We start from the raw sequence: 16,285 nt of genomic DNA, 5'->3' as shown, positions 1-16,285 counted from the left end.
AGTCACATCACAGAGACAAGAGAAGATGTATATGGAATATAGTCATGTCCCTCCAGTGCCGGCGGCATCTCACCTTCCTAGTAATAATTCAGTCACATCACAGAGACCAGAGAAGATGTATATGGAATATAGCCATGTCCCTCCAGTGCCGGCATCTCACCTTCCTAGTAATAACTCAGTCACATCACAGAGACAAGAGAAGATGTCTATGGAATATAGCCATGTCCCTCCAGTGCTGGCATCTCACCTTCCTAGTAATAACTCAGTCACATCACAGAGACAAGAGAAGATGTATATGGAATACAGCCATGTCCCTCCAGTGCTGGCATCTCACCTTCCTAGTAATAATTCAGTCACATCACAGAGACAAGAGAAGATGTATATGGAATATAGCCATGTCCCTCCAGTGGTGGCGTCTCACCTTCCTAGTAATAATTCAGTCACATCACAGAGACAAGAGAAGATGTATATGGAATCTAGCCATGTCCCCCCCAGTGCTGGCATCTCCCCTTCCTAGTAATAATTCAGTCACATCACAGAGACAAGAGAAGATGTATATGGAATATAGCCATGTCCCTCCAGTGCCGGCATCTCACCTTCCTAGTAATAACTCAGTCACATCACAGAGACAAGAGAAGATGTATATGGAATATAGCCATGTCCCTCCAGTGCTGGCATCTCATCTTCCTAGTAATAATTCACATCACAGAGACAAGAGAAGATGTATATGGAATATAGCCATGTCCCTCCAGTGCTGGCATCTCACATTCCTAGTAATAATTCAGTCACATCACAGAAACAAGAGAAGATGTATATGGAATATAGCCATGTCCCTCCAGTGCTGGCATCTCATCTTCCTAGTAATAATTCACATCACAGAGACAAGAGAAGATGTATATGGAATATAGCCATGTCCCTCCAGTGCTGGCATCTCACCTTCCTAGTAATAATTCACATCACAGAGACAAGAGAAGATGTATATGGAATATAGCCATGTCCCTCCAGTGCTGGCATCTCATCTTCCTAGTAATAATTCAGTCACATCACAGAGACAAGAGAAGATGTATATGGAATATAGCCATGTCCCTCCAGTGCTGGCATCTCACATTCCTAGTAATAATTCAGTCACATCACAGAAACAAGAGAAGATGTATATGGAATATAGCCATGTCCCTCCAGTGCTGGCATCTCATCTTCCTAGTAATAATTCACATCACAGAGACAAGAGAAGATGTATATGGAATATAGCCATGTCCCTCCAGTGCTGGCATCTCACCTTCCTAGTAATAATTCACATCACAGAGACAAGAGAAGATGTATATGGAATACAGCCGTGTCTCTCCAGTGCCGGCATCTCACCTTCCTAGTAATAATTCAGTCACATCACAGAGACCAGAGAAGATGTATATGGAATATAGCCATGTCCCCCCAGTGCTGGCATCTCACCTTCCTAGTAATAATTCAGTCACATCGCAGAGACAAGAGGAGATGTATATGGAATATAGCCATGTCCCTCCAGTGCTAGCATCTCACCTTCCTAGTAATAATTCAGTCACATCACAGAGACAAGAGAAGATGTATATGGAATATAGCCATGTCCCTCCAGTGCCGGCATCTCACCTTCCTAGTAATAATTCAGTCACATCACAGAGACAAGAGAAGATGTATATGGAATATAGCCATGTCCCTCCAGTGCTGGCATCTCACCTTCCTAGTAATAATTCAGTCACATCACAGAGACGAGAAGATGTATATGGAATATAGCCATGTCCCCCCAGTGCTGGCATCTCACCTCCCTAGTAATAATTCAGTCATATCACAGAGACAAGAGAAGATGTATATGGAATATAGCCATGTCCCTCCAGTGCTGGCATCTCACCTTCCTAGTAATAATTCAGTCACATCACAGAGACAGGAGAAGATGTATATGGAATATAGCCATGTCCCTCCAGTGCTGGCATCTCACCTTCCTAGTAATAACTCACATCACAGAGACAAGGGAAGATGTATATGGAATATAGCCATGTCCCTCCAGTGCCGGCATCTCACCTTCCTAGTAATAACTCACATCACAGAGACAAGGGAAGATGTATATGGAATATAGCCATGTCCCTCCAGTGCTGGCATCTCACCTTCCTAGTAATAATTCAGTCACATCACAGAGACAAGAGAAGATGTATATGGAATATAGCCATGTCCCCCCAGTGCTGGCATCTCACCTTCCTAGTAATAATTCAGTCACATCGCAGAGACAAGAGGAGATGTATATGGAATATAGCCATGTCCCTCCAGTGCTAGCATCTCACCTTCCTAGTAATAATTCAGTCACATCACAGAGACAAGAGAAGATGTATATGGAATATAGCCATGTCCCTCCAGTGCCGGCATCTCACCTTCCTAGTAATAATTCAGTCACATCACAGAGACAAGAGAAGATGTATATGGAATATAGCCATGTCCCTCCAGTGCTGGCATCTCACCTTCCTAGTAATAATTCAGTCACATCACAGAGACAGGAGAAGATGTATATGGAATATAGCCATGTCCCTCCAGTGCTGGCATCTCACCTTCCTAGTAATAACTCACATCACAGAGACAAGGGAAGATGTATATGGAATATAGCCATGTCCCTCCAGTGCCGGCATCTCACCTTCCTAGTAATAATTCAGTCACATCACAGAGACAAGAGAAGATGTATATGGAATATAGTCATGTCCCTCCAGTGCCGGCGGCATCTCACCTTCCTAGTAATAATTCAGTCACATCACAGAGACCAGAGAAGATGTATATGGAATATAGCCATGTCCCTCCAGTGCCGGCATCTCACCTTCCTAGTAATAACTCAGTCACATCACAGAGACAAGAGAAGATGTATATGGAATATAGCCATGTCCCCCCAGTGCCGGCATCTCACCTTCCTAGTAATAATTCAGTCACATCACAGAGACAAGAGAAGATGTCTATGGAATATAGCCATGTCCCTCCAGTGCTGGCATCTCACCTTCCTAGTAATAACTCAGTCACATCACAGAGACAAGAGAAGATGTATATGGAATACAGCCATGTCCCTCCAGTGCTGGCATCTCACCTTCCTAGTAATAATTCAGTCACATCACAGAGACAAGAGAAGATGTATATGGAATATAGCCATGTCCCTCCAGTGGTGGCATCTCACCTTCCTAGTAATAATTCAGTCACATCACAGAGACAAGAGAAGATGTATATGGAATCTAGCCATGTCCCCCCCAGTGCTGGCATCTCCCCTTCCTAGTAATAATTCAGTCACATCACAGAGACAAGAGAAGATGTATATGGAATATAGCCATGTCCCTCCAGTGCCGGCATCTCACCTTCCTAGTAATAACTCAGTCACATCACAGAGACAAGAGAAGATGTATATGGAATATAGCCATGTCCCTCCAGTGCCGGCATCTCACCTTCCTAGTAATAATTCAGTCACATCACAGAGACAAGAGAAGATGTCTATGGAATATAGCCATGTTCCTCCAGTGCCGGCATCTCACCTTCCTAGTAATAACTCACATCACAGAGACAAGAGAAGATGTATATGGAATATAGCCATGTCCCTCCAGTGCTGGCATCTCACATTCCTAGTAATAATTCAGTCACATCACAGAAACAAGAGAAGATGTATATGGAATATAGCCATGTCCCTCCAGTGCTGGCATCTCATCTTCCTAGTAATAATTCACATCACAGAGACAAGAGAAGATGTATATGGAATATAGCCATGTCCCTCCAGTGCTGGCATCTCACCTTCCTAGTAATAATTCACATCACAGAGACAAGAGAAGATGTATATGGAATATAGCCATGTCCCTCCAGTGCTGGCATCTCATCTTCCTAGTAATAATTCAGTCACATCACAGAGACAAGAGAAGATGTATATGGAATATAGCCATGTCCCTCCAGTGCTGGCATCTCACATTCCTAGTAATAATTCAGTCACATCACAGAAACAAGAGAAGATGTATATGGAATATAGCCATGTCCCTCCAGTGCTGGCATCTCACCTTCCTAGTAATAATTCACATCACAGAGACAAGAGAAGATGTATATGGAATATAGCCATGTCCCTCCAGTGCCGGCATCTCACCTTCCTAGTAATAATTCAGTCACATCACAGAGACAAGAGAAGATGTATATGGAATATAGCCATGTCCCTCCAGTGCTGGCATCTCACCTTCCTAGTAATAATTCAGTCACATCACAGAGACGAGAAGATGTATATGGAATATAGCCATGTCCCCCCAGTGCTGGCATCTCACCTCCCTAGTAATAATTCAGTCATATCACAGAGACAAGAGAAGATGTATATGGAATATAGCCATGTCCCTCCAGTGCTGGCATCTCACCTTCCTAGTAATAATTCAGTCACATCACAGAGACAGGAGAAGATGTATATGGAATATAGCCATGTCCCTCCAGTGCTGGCATCTCACCTTCCTAGTAATAACTCACATCACAGAGACAAGGGAAGATGTATATGGAATATAGCCATGTCCCTCCAGTGCCGGCATCTCACCTTCCTAGTAATAATTCAGTCACATCACAGAGACAAGAGAAGATGTATATGGAATATAGTCATGTCCCTCCAGTGCCGGCGGCATCTCACCTTCCTAGTAATAATTCAGTCACATCACAGAGACCAGAGAAGATGTATATGGAATATAGCCATGTCCCTCCAGTGCCGGCATCTCACCTTCCTAGTAATAACTCAGTCACATCACAGAGACAAGAGAAGATGTATATGGAATATAGCCATGTCCCCCCAGTGCCGGCATCTCACCTTCCTAGTAATAATTCAGTCACATCACAGAGACAAGAGAAGATGTCTATGGAATATAGCCATGTCCCTCCAGTGCTGGCATCTCACCTTCCTAGTAATAACTCAGTCACATCACAGAGACAAGAGAAGATGTATATGGAATACAGCCATGTCCCTCCAGTGCTGGCATCTCACCTTCCTAGTAATAATTCAGTCACATCACAGAGACAAGAGAAGATGTATATGGAATATAGCCATGTCCCTCCAGTGGTGGCATCTCACCTTCCTAGTAATAATTCAGTCACATCACAGAGACAAGAGAAGATGTATATGGAATCTAGCCATGTCCCCCCCAGTGCTGGCATCTCCCCTTCCTAGTAATAATTCAGTCACATCACAGAGACAAGAGAAGATGTATATGGAATATAGCCATGTCCCTCCAGTGCCGGCATCTCACCTTCCTAGTAATAACTCAGTCACATCACAGAGACAAGAGAAGATGTATATGGAATATAGCCATGTCCCTCCAGTGCCGGCATCTCACCTTCCTAGTAATAATTCAGTCACATCACAGAGACAAGAGAAGATGTATATGGAATATAGCCATGTCCCTCCAGTGCTGGCATCTCACATTCCTAGTAATAATTCAGTCACATCACAGAAACAAGAGAAGATGTATATGGAATATAGCCATGTCCCTCCAGTGCTGGCATCTCATCTTCCTAGTAATAATTCACATCACAGAGACAAGAGAAGATGTATATGGAATATAGCCATGTCCCTCCAGTGCTGGCATCTCACCTTCCTAGTAATAATTCACATCACAGAGACAAGAGAAGATGTATATGGAATATAGCCATGTCCCTCCAGTGCTGGCATCTCATCTTCCTAGTAATAATTCAGTCACATCACAGAGACAAGAGAAGATGTATATGGAATATAGCCATGTCCCTCCAGTGCTGGCATCTCACATTCCTAGTAATAATTCAGTCACATCACAGAAACAAGAGAAGATGTATATGGAATATAGCCATGTCCCTCCAGTGCTGGCATCTCATCTTCCTAGTAATAATTCACATCACAGAGACAAGAGAAGATGTATATGGAATATAGCCATGTCCCTCCAGTGCTGGCATCTCACCTTCCTAGTAATAATTCACATCACAGAGACAAGAGAAGATGTATATGGAATACAGCCGTGTCTCTCCAGTGCCGGCATCTCACCTTCCTAGTAATAATTCAGTCACATCACAGAGACCAGAGAAGATGTATATGGAATATAGCCATGTCCCCCCAGTGCTGGCATCTCACCTTCCTAGTAATAATTCAGTCACATCGCAGAGACAAGAGATGTATATGGAATATAGCCATGTCCCTCCAGTGCTAGCATCTCACCTTCCTAGTAATAATTCAGTCACATCACAGAGACAAGAGAAGATGTATATGGAATATAGCCATGTCCCTCCAGTGCCGGCATCTCACCTTCCTAGTAATAATTCAGTCACATCACAGAGACAAGAGAAGATGTATATGGAATATAGCCATGTCCCTCCAGTGCTGGCATCTCACCTTCCTAGTAATAATTCAGTCACATCACAGAGACGAGAAGATGTATATGGAATATAGCCATGTCCCCCCAGTGCTGGCATCTCACCTCCCTAGTAATAATTCAGTCATATCACAGAGACAAGAGAAGATGTATATGGAATATAGCCATGTCCCTCCAGTGCTGGCATCTCACCTTCCTAGTAATAATTCAGTCACATCACAGAGACAGGAGAAGATGTATATGGAATATAGCCATGTCCCTCCAGTGCTGGCATCTCACCTTCCTAGTAATAACTCACATCACAGAGACAAGGGAAGATGTATATGGAATATAGCCATGTCCCTCCAGTGCCGGCATCTCACCTTCCTAGTAATAATTCAGTCACATCACAGAGACAAGAGAAGATGTATATGGAATATAGCCATGTCCCTCCAGTGCCGGCATCTCACCTTCCTAGTAATAATTCAGTCACATCACAGAGACCAGAGAAGATGTATATGGAATATAGCCATGTCCCTTCAGTGCTGGCATCTCACCTTCCTAGTAATAACTCACATCACAGAGACAAGGGAAGATGTATATGGAATATAGCCATGTCCCTCCAGTGCCGGCATCTCACCTTCCTAGTAATAATTCAGTCACATCACAGAGACAAGAGAAGATGTATATGGAATATAGTCATGTCCCTCCAGTGCCGGCGGCATCTCACCTTCCTAGTAATAATTCAGTCACATCACAGAGACCAGAGAAGATGTATATGGAATATAGCCATGTCCCTCCAGTGCCGGCATCTCACCTTCCTAGTAATAACTCAGTCACATCACAGAGACAAGAGAAGATGTATATGGAATATAGCCATGTCCCCCCAGTGCCGGCATCTCACCTTCCTAGTAATAATTCAGTCACATCACAGAGACAAGAGAAGATGTCTATGGAATATAGCCATGTCCCTCCAGTGCTGGCATCTCACCTTCCTAGTAATAACTCAGTCACATCACAGAGACAAGAGAAGATGTATATGGAATACAGCCATGTCCCTCCAGTGCTGGCATCTCACCTTCCTAGTAATAATTCAGTCACATCACAGAGACAAGAGAAGATGTATATGGAATATAGCCATGTCCCTCCAGTGGTGGCGTCTCACCTTCCTAGTAATAATTCAGTCACATCACAGAGACAAGAGAAGATGTATATGGAATATAGCCATGTCCCTCCAGTGCTGGCATCTCACCTTCCTAGTAATAACTCACATCACAGAGACAAGGGAAGATATATATGGAATATAGCCATGTCCCTCCAGTGCCGGCATCTCACCTTCCTAGTAATAATTCAGTCACATCACAGAGACAAGAGAAGATGTATATGGAATATAGCCATGTCCCTCCAGTGCCGGCATCTCACCTTCCTAGTAATAATTCAGTCACATCACAGAGACCAGAGAAGATGTATATGGAATATAGCCATGTCCCTCCAGTGCTGGCATCTCACCTTCCTAGTAATAACTCACATCACAGAGACAAGGGAAGATGTATATGGAATATAGCCATGTCCCTCCAGTGCCGGCATCTCACCTTCCTAGTAATAATTCAGTCACATCACAGAGACAAGAGAAGATGTATATGGAATATAGTCATGTCCCTCAAGTGCCGGCGGCATCTCACCTTCCTAGTAATAATTCAGTCACATCACAGAGACCAGAGAAGATGTATATGGAATATAGCCATGTCCCTCCAGTGCCGGCATCTCACCTTCCTAGTAATAACTCAGTCACATCACAGAGACAAGAGAAGATGTATATGGAATATAGCCATGTCCCCCCAGTGCCGGCATCTCACCTTCCTAGTAATAATTCAGTCACATCACAGAGACAAGAGAAGATGTCTATGGAATATAGCCATGTCCCTCCAGTGCTGGCATCTCACCTTCCTAGTAATAACTCAGTCACATCACAGAGACAAGAGAAGATGTATATGGAATACAGCCATGTCCCTCCAGTGCTGGCATCTCACCTTCCTAGTAATAATTCAGTCACATCACAGAGACAAGAGAAGATGTATATGGAATATAGCCATGTCCCTCCAGTGGTGGCGTCTCACCTTCCTAGTAATAATTCAGTCACATCACAGAGACAAGAGAAGATGTATATGGAATCTAGCCATGTCCCCCCCAGTGCTGGCATCTCCCCTTCCTAGTAATAATTCAGTCACATCACAGAGACAAGAGAAGATGTATATGGAATATAGCCATGTCCCTCCAGTGCCGGCATCTCACCTTCCTAGTAATAACTCAGTCACATCACAGAGACAAGAGAAGATGTATATGGAATATAGCCATGTCCCTCCAGTGCTGGCATCTCATCTTCCTAGTAATAATTCACATCACAGAGACAAGAGAAGATGTATATGGAATATAGCCATGTCCCTCCAGTGCTGGCATCTCACATTCCTAGTAATAATTCAGTCACATCACAGAAACAAGAGAAGATGTATATGGAATATAGCCATGTCCCTCCAGTGCTGGCATCTCATCTTCCTAGTAATAATTCACATCACAGAGACAAGAGAAGATGTATATGGAATATAGCCATGTCCCTCCAGTGCTGGCATCTCACCTTCCTAGTAATAATTCACATCACAGAGACAAGAGAAGATGTATATGGAATATAGCCATGTCCCTCCAGTGCTGGCATCTCATCTTCCTAGTAATAATTCAGTCACATCACAGAGACAAGAGAAGATGTATATGGAATATAGCCATGTCCCTCCAGTGCTGGCATCTCACATTCCTAGTAATAATTCAGTCACATCACAGAAACAAGAGAAGATGTATATGGAATATAGCCATGTCCCTCCAGTGCTGGCATCTCATCTTCCTAGTAATAATTCACATCACAGAGACAAGAGAAGATGTATATGGAATATAGCCATGTCCCTCCAGTGCTGGCATCTCACCTTCCTAGTAATAATTCACATCACAGAGACAAGAGAAGATGTATATGGAATACAGCCGTGTCTCTCCAGTGCCGGCATCTCACCTTCCTAGTAATAATTCAGTCACATCACAGAGACAAGAGAAGATGTATATGGAATATAGCCATGTCCCTCCAGTGCTGGCATCTCACCTTCCTAGTAATAATTCAGTCACATCGCAGAGACAAGAGAAGATGTATATGGAATATAGCCATGTCCCTCCAGTGCTGGCATCTCACCTTCCTAGTAATAATTCAGTCACATCACAGAGACAAGGGAAGATGTATATGGAATATAGCCATGTCCCTCCAGTGCCGGCATCTCACCTTCCTAGTAATAATTCAGTCACATCACAGAGACAAGAGAAGATGTATATGGAATATAGCCATGTCCCTCCAGTGCTGGCATCTCACCTTCCTAGTAATAATTCAGTCACATCACAGAGACGAGAAGATGTATATGGAATATAGCCATGTCCCCCCAGTGCTGGCATCTCACCTCCCTAGTAATAATTCAGTCATATCACAGAGACAAGAGAAGATGTATATGGAATATAGCCATGTCCCTCCAGTGCTGGCATCTCACCTTCCTAGTAATAATTCAGTCACATCACAGAGACAGGAGAAGATGTATATGGAATATAGCCATGTCCCTCCAGTGCTGGCATCTCACCTTCCTAGTAATAACTCACATCACAGAGACAAGGGAAGATGTATATGGAATATAGCCATGTCCCTCCAGTGCCGGCATCTCACCTTCCTAGTAATAATTCAGTCACATCACAGAGACAAGAGAAGATGTATATGGAATATAGCCATGTCCCTCCAGTGCCGGCATCTCACCTTCCTAGTAATAATTCAGTCACATCACAGAGACCAGAGAAGATGTATATGGAATATAGCCATGTCCCTCCAGTGCTGGCATCTCACCTTCCTAGTAATAATTCACATCACAGAGACAAAAGAAGATGTATATGGAATATAGCCATGTCCCTCCGGTGCTGGCATCTCACCTTCCTAGTAATTGTTCAGTCACATCAAAGAGACAAGAGAAGATGTATATGGAATATAGCCATGTCCCCCCAGTGCTGGCATCTCACCTTCCTAGTAATAATTCACATCACAGAGACAAGAGAGAATGTATATGGAATATAGCCATGTCCCTCCAGTGCTGGCATCTCACCTTCCTAGTAATAATTCAGTCACATCACAGAGACAAGAGAAGATGTATATGGAATACAGCCATGTCCCTCCAGTGCCGGCATCTCACCTTCCTAGTAATAATTCACATCACAGAGACAAGAGAAGATGTATATGGAATACAGCCATGTCCCTCCAGTGCCGGCATCTCACCTTCCTAGTAATAATTCAGTCACATCACAGACACAAGAGAAGATGTATATGGAATATAGCCATGTCCCTCCAGTGCCGGCATCTCACCTTCCTAGTAATAATTCAGTCACATCACAGAGACAAGAGAAGATGTATATGGAATACAGCCATGTCCCTCCAGTGCCGGCATCTCACCTTCCTAGTAATAATTCACATCACAGAGACAAGAGAAGATGTATATGGAATACAGCCATGTCCCTCCAGTGCCGGCATCTCACCTTCCTAGTAATAATTCAGTCACATCACAGACACAAGAGAAGATGTATATGGAATATAGCCATGTCCCTCCAGTGCTGGCATTTCACCTTCCTAGTAATAACTCAGTCACATCACAGAGACAAGAGAAGATGTATATGGAATATAGCCATGTCCCTCCAGTGCTGGCATTTCACCTTCCTAGTAATAATTCAGTCACATCACAGAGACAAGAGAAGATGTATATGGAATATAGCCATGTCCCTCCAGTGCCGGCATCTCACCTTCCTAGTAATAATTCAGTCACATCACAGAGACAAGAGAAGATGTATATGGAATATAGCCATGTCCCTCCAGTGCCGGCATCTCACCTTCCTATAAAGGCACAAAGCCTGAACAATATGTAACGATAAACAGTAATTTACCTCAAACTAAGGACTGTTAAAACGTAGCTTTTATTACTTGTACATTTAAACTAAATATTTTACTTTCCTAGGTCGCTGTCACTAATATATACAAACTCAATTCCTTATGAACTGGGAGTCTGTAGTCAGCATCACAGGAGAAATATTCTCTGCCCCTCAGTTCATATAGTATTGATAAATTACAGTAATCCCCCACCAAAACAACCCAACATGTTTCACTTCCTAGCGGAAGCTTTTTCAAGGTAAAACGTGAAGTGCACAATGTGCATCGGTGCTAAGGTGCAATTACGTTAAAACAGAAAACAACAAAGAGTTATATAGCGTGTCCGCTCATGACAGCAGCCTCTGCTCTGCCCAATATATAACAAGCATGTCCACCTCGACCTCTGCTCTGCCCAATATATAACAAGCATGTCCACCCCGACCTCTGCTCTGCCCAATATATAACAAGTATTCCCACCCCGACCTCTGCTCTGCCCAATATATAACAAGTATGTCCATCCCGACCTCTGCTCTGCCCAATATATAACAAGTATGTCCAACCCTACCTCTGCTCTGCCCAATATATAACAAGTATGTCTACCCCGACCTCTGCTCTGCCCAATATATAACAAGTATGTCCACCCCGACCTCTTCACTGCCCGATATATAACAAGTATGTCCACCCCGACCTCTGCTCTGCCCAATATATAACAAGTATTCCCACCCCGACCTCTGCTCTGTCCAATATATAACAAGTATGTCCAAACCGACCTCTGCTCTGTCCAATATATAACAAGTATGTCCACCCCGACCTCTGCTCTGCCCAATATATAACAAGTATGTCCACCCCGACCTCTGCTCTGCCCAATATATAACAAGTATGTCCACCCCGACCTCTGCTCTGCCCAATATATAACAAGTATGTCCACCCCGACCTCTGCTCTGCCCAATATATAACAAGTATGTCCACCCCGACCTCTGCCCTGCCCAATATATAACAAGTATGTCCACCCCGACCTCTGCTCTGCCCAATATATAACAGGTATGTCCACCCCAACCTCTGCTCTGCCCAATATATAACAAGTATGTCCACCCCGACCTCTGCTCTGCCCAATATATAACAAGTATGTCCCCCGACCTCTGCTCTGCCCAATATATAACAAGTATGTCCCCCGACCTCTGCTCTGCCCAATATATAACAGGTATGTCCACCCCGACCTCTGCTCTGCCCAATATATAACAAGTATGTCCGCCCCGACCTCTGCCCTGCCCAATATATAACAAGTATGTCCACCCCGACCTCTGCTCTGCCCAATATATAACAAGTATGTCCACCCCGACCTCTGCTCTGCCCAATATATAACAAGCATGTCCACCCCGACCTCTGCTCTGCCCAATATATAACAAGCATGTCCACAATATATAACAAGTATGCCCACCCCGACCTCTGCTCTGCCCAATATATAACAAGCATGTCCACCCCGACCTCTGCTCTGCCCAATATATAACAAGCATGTCCCACCTGGCCTCTGCTCTGCCCAATATATATCAAGTATGTCCACCCCGACCTCTGCTCTGCCCAATATATAACACGTATGTCCACCCCGACCTCTGCTCTGCCCAATATATAACAAGTATGTCCACCCCGGCCTCTGCTCTGCTCAATATATAACAAGTATGTCCACCCCGACCTGTGCTCTGCCCGATATATAACAAGTATGTCCACCCCGACCTCTGCTCTGCCCAATATATAACAAGTATGTCCACCCCGACCTCTGCTCTGCCCAATATATAACAAGTATGTCCACCCCGACCTCTGCTCTGCCCAATATATAACAAGTATGTCCACCCCGACCTCTGCTCTGCCCAATATATAACAAGTATGTCCACCCCGACCTCTGCTCTGCCCAATATATAACAAGTATGTTCACCCGACCTCTGGTCTGCACAATATATAACAAGTATGTCCCCCGACCTCTGCTCTGCCCAATATATAACAGGTATGTCCACCCCGACCTCTGCTCTGCCCAATATATAACAAGTATGTCCGCCCCGACCTCTGCCCTGCCCAATATATAACAAGTATGTCCACCCCGACCTCTGCTCTGCCCAATATATAACAAGTATGTCCACCCCGACCTCTGCTCTGCCCAATATATAACAAGCATGTCCACCCCGACCTCTGCTCTGCCCAATATATAACAAGCATGTCCACAATATATAACAAGTATGCCCACCCCGACCTCTGCTCTGCCCAATATATAACAAGCATGTCCACCCCGACCTCTGCTCTGCCCAATATATAACAAGCATGTCCCACCTGGCCTCTGCTCTGCCCAATATATATCAAGTATGTCCACCCCGACCTCTGCTCTGCCCAATATATAACACGTATGTCCACCCCGACCTCTGCTCTGCCCAATATATAACAAGTATGTCCACCCCGGCCTCTGCTCTGCTCAATATATAACAAGTATGTCCACCCCGACCTGTGCTCTGCCCGATATATAACAAGTATGTCCACCCCGACCTCTGCTCTGCCCAATATATAACAAGTATGTCCACCCCGACCTCTGCTCTGCCCAATATATAACAAGTATGTCCACCCCGACCTCTGCTCTGCCCAATATATAACAAGTATGTCCACCCCAACCTCTGCTCTGCCCGATATATAACAAGTATGTCCACCCCGACCTCTGCTCTGCCCAATATATAACAAGTATGTCCACCCCGACCTCTGCTCTGCCCAATATATAACAAGTATGTCCACCCCGACCTCTGCTCTGCCCAATATATAACAAGTATGTCCACCCCGACCTCTGCTCTGCCCAATATATAACAAGTATGTCCACCCCGACCTCTGCTCTGCCCAATATATAACAAGTATGTCCACCCGACCTCTGCTCTGCCCAATATATAACAAGTATGTCCACCCCAACCTCTGCTCTGCCCGATATATAACAAGTATGTTCACCCTGACCTCTGCTCTGCCCAATATATAACAAGTATGTCCACCCCGACCTCTGCTCTGCCCAATATATAACAATAATCACACAATTACCTCTCTCCACCTACTGCAACTTCTCATCCTCCAGCTAGGCTACATCATTTCCTTTCTTTGGTTTCATTTCCTCCTTTCTGTGCGTTTCACTTGGGAGCTATGATGGCGCCATCTTATGGCAGATAGACTAACTGCAGCCTCTTTTTAAAGTGTACCAAAGAGACCAAAAACACTAAAAGATTTATACATACCTGGGGCTTCCTCCAGCTCTATACGCACGGATCGCTCCCACACCGCAGTCCTCTGCTGTCTGCAGCTCCGGTATCGGGTCTCATCACTTCGACCAGTCATGGCCAGTCTGCACAAGAGGAAGTTCGCTCTCTACGTATCCATCCAGCGTAGGGTTGCTACCCTGCCGGTATCTTGCCGGAAATTCCACTACAAAGCCGGCGTCAGAATTATTTTTTTTTACCGGCAAGTCATCTGCCGGTAAAAGTCTAAGCTGACTCCTTTCACCCCTCTTCTAACACTGGCATCAATTCCAGCCAAACACCAGTGAGTGTTGCCGCCACCCCCTTGCTCACTCGCACAGGCTGGGGTAGGAGGAGTCGGCAGCTGAGTTTACTAGAGATGGGAAGTCCTGATCTTTTCAATGATTCGGATTATTTGAATCGGATCCTGCTTCCAGGACCCCCCTGCCTGCTGAGAGAGGGGCGTGCCGCTCCTGGCTCCATCCCCTTTGTGAACCGAATCGTTCATTTTGATGATTCGGATGATCCGTCTCACAAAAGAGATTCCGAATCGTTCATGATCCGGACAACACTAGAGCTTACAGTCCTTGCTGCCTATGTGAGATGCACATGTGCCCAGTCTCTGTGCTGGCTGGCTCGGGCTCCACACCTGGGAGAGGAAAAGGCAGAGACGTGATCAGCACCAGTGCTGCTGCTGTGTGAGGAAAGCTGGGATGTGTAGGAGAGGGGAGGGGAGGAAGGTGGGGGGGGGAAATATCAGGAATGTCAGAGGTGAGCAGACAAGCCTCAGACTGGAGAAGAGAAAGACAAGAATAATGCCAGTGCTGCTGTTATGCAGTTCAGGGAAACACAGCTATTCCTATAGTGCACCAATCACATCATTTTGTGTTCTGTATTAGCAGAAATAAGTCATTGTTGCATTATAGGAATAGCACTCTAGTTCCCTGAGCTGTGAGAACAGATTGGGGCTGTTTGAGAGAGAGCAATGTAACCCTGCCCTCCTAGGTGCATGTTGTCAAAGTTATTTAAAGTAATTCCTGACCTGTAGAGAGGGAAGCCTCAGCATCCTATTGTGGCTCCTCCCAGTTGTCTGAAGTTCCCCATTGCTGGGCGCAGACGCCCCCCCCCCTCCCCACCACATAGGGACTGCGTGATTGTGGCCGCACAAGTCTGTCTAAAATTGCGCAGTAGCGCGGCGCCTGAGGCTCCGGCTTACTGCGCATGTGCTTGCTGCCTCGCGTGGCCATGATCCAGGAAGCCGTGCTGCGGGGCCCCGATAGGATTAGCGAAAATGCGTGGTTGGTAATCTTCCAGGAGGGCCGCGCTCAGCGACAGGGGACATCAGAGCAGCGAGGGAAGCCTTAAAGAGGAACTCCAGTGAAAATGTAATAAAAAAGTGCTTCATTTTTACAATAATTATGTATAAATGATTTAGTCAGTGTTTGCTCATTGTAAAATCTTTCCTCTCCCCGATTTACATTCTGACATGTATTACATGGTGACATTTTTACTGTGGGCAGGTTATGTAGCTGCTGCTAGCTGTTTTGGCTGTTAGAGACAGCTGTAAACAGCTAATTCCTGTCTGTGGGCCTTGTTACATTGTAACAAACTGCCAAAAGTACCGCGGTACTCAGAGCTTCTTGTGGGAGGGGTTTCAGCACAAGATCAGTCATACAGCGCCCCCTGATGGTCTGTTTGTGAAAAGCAATAGATTTCTCATGTAAAAGGGGGTA

General features: G+C 44.9%; 2 protein-coding genes across 3 annotated transcripts in view; one reads left to right on the top strand and one right to left on the bottom strand.

Moving 5' to 3' along the window:
- LOC137535392 (zinc finger protein 665-like) overlaps window positions 1-16,285 on the top strand; it is a 976,927-nt gene that overhangs the window by 802,454 nt on the left and 158,188 nt on the right. The window lies entirely within an intron of this gene.
- Window positions 1-16,285, bottom strand: part of LOC137535857 (uncharacterized) — a 532,348-nt gene that overhangs the window by 490,216 nt on the left and 25,847 nt on the right. The gene's annotated exons all lie outside the window — the stretch shown is intronic.

The sequence above is a fragment of the Hyperolius riggenbachi genome, chromosome 10, assembly GCF_040937935.1.
Source record: "Hyperolius riggenbachi isolate aHypRig1 chromosome 10, aHypRig1.pri, whole genome shotgun sequence".
NCBI classification, from domain to species: Eukaryota; Metazoa; Chordata; class Amphibia; order Anura; family Hyperoliidae; genus Hyperolius; species Hyperolius riggenbachi.
This window is presented reverse-complemented; position numbering and strand designations above follow the sequence as displayed.